This window comes from Ochotona curzoniae, unplaced genomic scaffold, assembly GCF_017591425.1.
Source record: "Ochotona curzoniae isolate NIBS_2020 unplaced genomic scaffold, NIBS_Ocur_1.0 contig_2148, whole genome shotgun sequence".
Classification (NCBI taxonomy): domain Eukaryota; kingdom Metazoa; phylum Chordata; class Mammalia; order Lagomorpha; family Ochotonidae; genus Ochotona; species Ochotona curzoniae.
Genome location: NW_024465345.1, coordinates 89,165 through 96,234, shown reverse-complemented (window position 1 = coordinate 96,234; position 7,070 = coordinate 89,165). Strand labels below are relative to the sequence as shown.

The window sequence follows — 7,070 nt, the reverse complement described above, 5'->3', positions numbered from 1 at the left end:
TACTGAGGGGATGGTACCAGTTAATTTCCCTGCTGACTGATTATTCTCATTTAACTTGTAAAAGCAGGACAATGTTGGATTTTTCATCTTTATAAAGGTATCCACTCAAGGGAAATGTTAAAATTTCCTGGTTTCTGGCAGACATCAGTGGAAAACATCTGAATTCCATACTTAGTTCATTTCCCTGCTGGCTGATTATTCTCTTTTAATTTGTAAACACAGGACAATTCTGGACCTGCCATCTTTAGGAGAGTATCTACTCAAGGGAAAAGTTGAACTTTCCTGGTTTCTGGCAGATATCAGTGGGGAGCATTTGTGTTCCACTTTTTCCACCTCTGGACTCATTTCTCCAAGACAGGCTCTCAGTCCTTGCTAACAGACAAAAGAAAAAGAGTAAGCTTGATTCATGACAAGTACAATCCACAGCTGATTTCTCAGGAGAGCCCCACTGTCCAGGAGACTCATGGGGGATTCAAACTGTTTCTCATCTGTGGATTTCAGGGAACAATAAGCACCTGTAAATCAGGAAAAACTAGCTTCTCCCACTGGTCCACAGCAAGGATATGTTATCCAACCAGAAACATCCCTGGCCAAGATCACAGACATTGACAGTAGAATGCAGGCTGCATTTCCATTTTCCATGGTAACACGGTTCCCTGGGACAGAAAGGGTAGAATCTCTTTCAACAGCGCAGAGATAAAGCTCAAATGCTTATTAAAGATGCAACACCCATTCTCCTGTGTTGTGCCATATCACCCTCTGTTTTCTCTGCAAGTCTCACTTACATTCCCTTTGTTCCACACACTCAGAAATACAGAAACTAGACCACTGGCTATGCTCCACAATCATCTCTGTTTGCCCCTTGCCTAAAATTGAATATTTTACATGAGTGAAATAGCTACATCTTTGATCCCTTTTAGAAATTCAATACCTCCTGATTTAAAAGTGATGATGTTCTTCTTTAACTCATTATGGTCCAGTTACCCATGTGAGCTCTGTGAGGAACAATGATACTAGTCTATGAATGCTGGTTTTTAAAACAGCTCATTCCCAAAGACGACCATCACTACCTCCAAGGATAGATTTCCATCGTAGACAATCACCCAATGTGAGGATCTGCCTCTAGGAGATTTCACCAAAGGAATGTCACTACCTAGGAATAAGTATCCATCACATAAACTGGGATATACCTAGATTGCATTCCAAGCATACTTCTACATGTATGTACATGATACAGTAATCTCATCCTAGGGTATATTAAAGTGTAACTTAATATTTATTGGAACATTATTCACAACATTAGAAGGTGAACTCTAGTCCCTCAAAGTTGAATGAGAATTTAAAAACGTTATATATCAACAAAATAGGAAATTATGAGGCTTTAAACAAAAGGAAGTTTTATCATTGACTGCATGATGGAAGTAGGAAATGCCATAGCAGTTGAAATAAATCAAAATCAGAAAAATTACACTGTGAATTCAGTTGATATATAAGAGAGTATGAGTTGTGCTAGCTTTGGCAGCACAGATACTAAAATTGGAACAATACAGAGATTAGCATGGACCCTACGCAAGGATGAAGTATTCCATATCTTTTAAAAACAAACAAACAACCACCCCCCCAAAAGGGAGGGTATGAGTCAATGAACAATACCAAGATTTAAATCATAATTAAGACCAAAATCCAAGCAAGGAATCCATGAGGAAAAAAAATTAAAACATTGCATGAAAACAGGGATAGGAAAAATTGGAAGGTTTACGCAGTGATATGAGATTTGGTATGTATAAAATATAGAGGCGCCCAGCACCATAGCGTAGTGGTGAATGTCCTTCCTTGTGCCTGCCAGGATCCCATATGGATGAACACTCTGGCCCCAGCAGGCTTCAAACAACTGTATTAATGAATGTTCTTGATAATGTTAGGAAAGAATGACTATCAGGTATATCAGAACAAATAAAAAATCGAGTTAGCTCATTTCTGCCACCTGCACCTGAATAGCAGTCATTGTTACTGATCAAGATGATAAAAATGTCACAGATGGATACTGCATGTATCCTCACATCTTACTATGATTGTCTTCATTACAGAGTTGCTATACATCCCCTTAAATGAAACACCACAAAACAAAATAATCAACAGGAAGAAAACATGAATTAACAGTGTCAAGAAGATACATAACATGCTACTAAATGACTCATGTCACTGAAGAAATGAAAAAGAAAATCAAGATTGTTCTTGGGCCTTTTGGTGTGGCCTAATGGCTGAAGTCCTCACCTTGAATGTGTCAGGATCCCATATGGGCATTGGTTCTAATCCGGCATCCTGGCTTCCCATCCAGTTCCCTGCCTGTGGCCTGGGAAAGCAGTTGAGGACAGCCCAAAGGCTTGGAACCCTATGGCCTCCTGGGAGACACAGAAGAATCTCCTGGCTTCTTGCTTAGGATTGGTACAGCGCAGGCCACTGCACTCAATTGGGGAGTGAATCATCAGATGGAAGATCCTCTCTATCTTGCCTCCTCTCTATATGTCTGACTTAAAATAAAAATAAACAATCTTAAAAAAAAGAATATTCTTGAAGAAAATATTGGTACTGTATGGCCTTTGAGTCAGTGAATAATTTGCAAAAAATAAAACTGTTTTGGGGAACTGAAAATAAAAAAGAAATAAAAAATCTATGAGATACAGTTTTGGCTGCTCTTTCTTGGAGAGATATGTCTTCTATATGTGGCAGATAGATTTTTTTTTAAATCCAGTCTATTAACCTATAAAATTGGATTAATAAATTTCTGAAGTTAATATGCATAGGTGATAACTTTTTCCTGTCATTTTAGCAGAGGGCTTTCTTTGATTTAGTGTTTTGCTCTTATTTTACTGGAATAATCTTTACATTGCTTTTGCTACTGGTGGGTTCTATTCCTTTTCCCTCTCAAGAGGAGATAAAGATTGAGTTTTATTTGTAGGGCAGGTCTAGAAGAAGCATTTCTTTCAGCTTTTTCTGAGCTGTGGAAGAATTTTCATTCATTGCAAAGACAAAGGAAAGCTTTGCTGGGTATGCTATTTTGCACCTACATTTTGTGATTATAAAATCTGAATTAAGTCACTCAATTCTCTCCTATTACACATCATCTGCCATGGCACCTTACTGTTTTAAACAAATACTAACTGATTTAAAGGGGGAAGTAGACTCCAATGAAGTAATACTGGGAGGACCTTAATACCCCATTAACATTAATGGGCAGATTGATGAGCCTGAACCTCAGTAAGGAAACAATAGAACTCATTCAGAAACTAGAGTAAAAGGTCATAGTTGAGCTCTAGAGAACCTTTCATCCTATGGACAGAGAATACACTTTTTAAAATCGGCACATGGAACCTTCTCTAGGATTGATCATGTTGTAAGACACAACATCAGCCTCAGCAAATTTAAACAAATAAAATTACATCATGCATCTTCTCAAGTAATCAAGGAGAGAGACTAGAGACCAAGTAGGCAAAACACCAAGGAAGACATGTAAATTATGGAGACTGAATAACATTCTATCAAATGAGCAATGGTTTAGAGAAGGGATCAAAGGTTAACCCAAAAAAATGTGTGAAACAAATGAAGGCAGCAGCACAACATATCAAAACCTAGGGGACATAATCAAGGCAGTGGTAAGAGGAAATTGCATCTCAATCAATGCATATGTTAAGAAAACAGAAATTATGATCTTACCCTCTTCTTGTAGTCCTTGACCCTTTGAGCCCTGATCAACTCCATAAAGATTGTAAAAAATTAGTATTTTATTGAATTTTATTGAATTTTATTTTATGCACATGGGAAACTCCTGGATTTGGTACCCATTTATTTCACCCAAGAACAGTTTAGATTTAGCTAACAATTTACAAAATGAATAACTAAAACTGACTAATGAAGACAGACTATAGATAAATCATGTTGGATAACAATAACTATCCTGAACTTCACAAAGTTTCTTTAACTTCACTTTTCTATTCCTCCATCAAACCTCTGTGACACTAGTTTCTGCCGGATTTGAGTTATTAAAACAAAACTTGGAAGCAGTTTAGACCTATCCTCTGTAACTAGTGCCATCACAAACCAACTTACCATAGTTACATTTACAAGTAAGCTTGGTTTTCACAGTAAATGCTTTAAGAGAGAACATCTAGATATCTATTCAAAAGGTTTCTGCACCTTTGTACTGATATCTGCCATGAGATATCATAATTTCCTTCATAAACTTTCAATTGTGATAATGAACAAATTATACTTGAGAGTAATTTGCTATATTAAATAGATATATGTATACTTCCAATGAATAATGTATTTAATTTTTAGAATTCTTTGCTTCACCCCACATTATCTCTCTACCTACATTTACTGAAATATATGTTGTGCCTTTTGATTTTAATAATTAAAACAGGATAAAAAAAGAAACTAGAAAAGCATCAAATAAACAAGCTAAGCTTACAGTTGCTTTCAAAAGCAAAACAATCCCAAGATTGGTCGGATAAAAGAAATAATTAAAATAAGCATGGAAATAAACAAAATAGAGACCAAAAGAACAATATTCGTAAGATCAACAAATCAAAAAGAATGTTTTTTGAGAAAATCAAAAAATAGACTCCCCAGTAGCCTAAATAACCAAAAAAGAAGGGAGAAGTTACCAGAGCCTAAAAAGGAAATACAACAACAGAAAGGTCACACATATAGAGAATTATTAGGAAATATTACAAACAAAAATGTGGGAAAAAAATCAGAGGGTCGAGAAGAAATGGATAGATTTTGGACAAATACAAATCACAAAAACTGAATCCTGAGGGAATTAATACTCTAAATAGATGTATAGAATTGACTGAAATTGAAACAGTAATTAAAGCCCACCCCACCAAGAAAAGCCCTGGAACAATGACTTCACTGCAGAATTCTAACAATTATTTTAGAACAAAAAAAAAAAAAAGCTTACCTCAATTCTCCACAAGATTTTCCAAGCAGCAGAAAAGAAGGCAATTCTCTCAAGCTTTATATGAAGTCAATATTACCTTAATACCCTGAAGCTAGATAAAGACACTACAAAAGAGAGCTACAAATATCCTTGTTGACTATAGATTCAAAGATCCTCAACAAAGTCCTAGCCAACAGGATACAAAAATACATCAGGCAGATAATTCACCAGGACTAGGTGGGATTCAACCCTGGCATGCAGGGATGTGAGAAACTACATAAATAAATTAAAAACTAAAATCACATGTGCATCTCAATAGATGCAAAGAAGGCATATAATGAAATCCATCACCACTTTATGCTGAAAACTCTAAGCAAGATAGTCATAGAAGGAGCAATCTAAAATATACTCAAAGCAATTTATGGCAACACAACGCCAGCATCATACTAATGTGGAAAAATTATAAGCTTTTGCACTGAGATCTGGAGACAGACAAGGATGTCCAGTATCACCACTGCCGCATTGGGGATAACTGGATAACAGTCTGCAGAGGTAAGAAGCAAGATCCCCCTCATCACCTTATACAAACCTCAGTTCAAAATGTGCCAAGAACTTCAACCTGCACCCAGAAATCATCAAACTACTATAGAAAATACTCTCCAAGATATAGCAATGGGGGAAGTCAAAACCAAAATAAATAAATGGGATTAAATCAACTGAAGAAGATTCTGAACAGCAATGAAAACAATTAACAAAGTAAAAAAGCAACCAATAAAATGGGAGAAAATCTTTTCACACTACACAACTGATAGGAGAATATCCAGGATTTACAAAGAGCTTCAGAAACCCAGGGACAATAAAACTAACAAATAATCTTGTGAAAAAATGGGTGAAGGAAATAAACAGATATTTTTTAAAAGAACAAATTCAAATGGTTACCAGACATATGAAAAGATGCTCAGGCTCCCTAGCCATTAGGAAGATGCAAATGAAAAATACATTGAATACCACCTAACTCCAGTGGGGTTGGCATACATTCAGAACTGAACTAACAACACCTGTAGGTGTGGACATGGGGAGAAAGATACCCTCCTTTACCACTGCTTGTAGGGTAGGCTAGTACAAGCACTGTAGAAATAAGTATAGAGAGTGCTTAGAGAACTGCAAATGCACCTGCCATATGGCCCAGTTATCACATCCCTAGGAATATACCCAAAGGAAATGAAAACTACATATGAGAAGGGGGTCTGTAACCCTCTATTTAGAGCAGCAAAGTCTACTATACCAAACACATGGAAACAACCCAGATGCACATACAAAGAGCAGAGGTTAAAGAAACTATGAATATCTACTTCATGGACTATTACTCAGTCATTTAAATAATGAAATTATTCAATTTGCAACCAAGTCATCCCAACTAGAGACCATTATGCTCAGTGTAGTAAACCAATCCCAAATGGACATATGCCCTGTGTTTTCTCTGATAGAAGGCAACCTTAATGCAAGTCATAAGATCAATGGCCCTTTTCAATTGTGTTTTTACTACAATCCATGGGTTTTGATATTTTTACTTTCATATCTTCAAAATAGCTTCTTTTCCCTATGAAATTATTAATTGACTCATACAGTAGCTTCATTTTCTCAAAGAAGCTTTTGTGTTTTCTTTTTTCATTTCTTCATCAATACATTGATTATTCATTAGTACGTTACTTAACTCCATGGTGCTATAGATTTCTTGTTTTAACTTTGTTATAAAACTGCTGTTGATTTTGTTTCATGGCTTCTCATTTAAGGGAATGCATAGTAACTGCATAATGCAGACAATCATATTTAGATATGAAATACAATACAGTATGCATCTCTACTTCCAAATCAAAGATGGACTCCCTAAGAAGCTATTGCATATAACTTGACAATAGGATGCTGGACTACCTGCCATTGTCTGTACCAACAATGTCCTTACACACTTAAATAACAGAATGATGAACTTATGACTGCTTGTGAAGCACTATAATATTGTAATAATATGGGGAGTATCAGTTGGGTGTGTGGTGCACGGCCGGGTCTCCCAAAGGTTAACTCCACAGCACAGCTTGTTTCTCAAAGGTGTAACAGGAAGGGCAAT

The 7,070-nt window shown here is 36.3% G+C and overlaps 1 pseudogene; it reads left to right on the top strand.

Annotated features, from left to right (window-relative positions):
- Positions 1–1,506: 1,506 nt before the first annotated feature.
- Positions 1,507–1,595, top strand: LOC121150511 (annotated as a pseudogene).
- Positions 1,596–7,070: the final 5,475 nt, after the last annotated feature.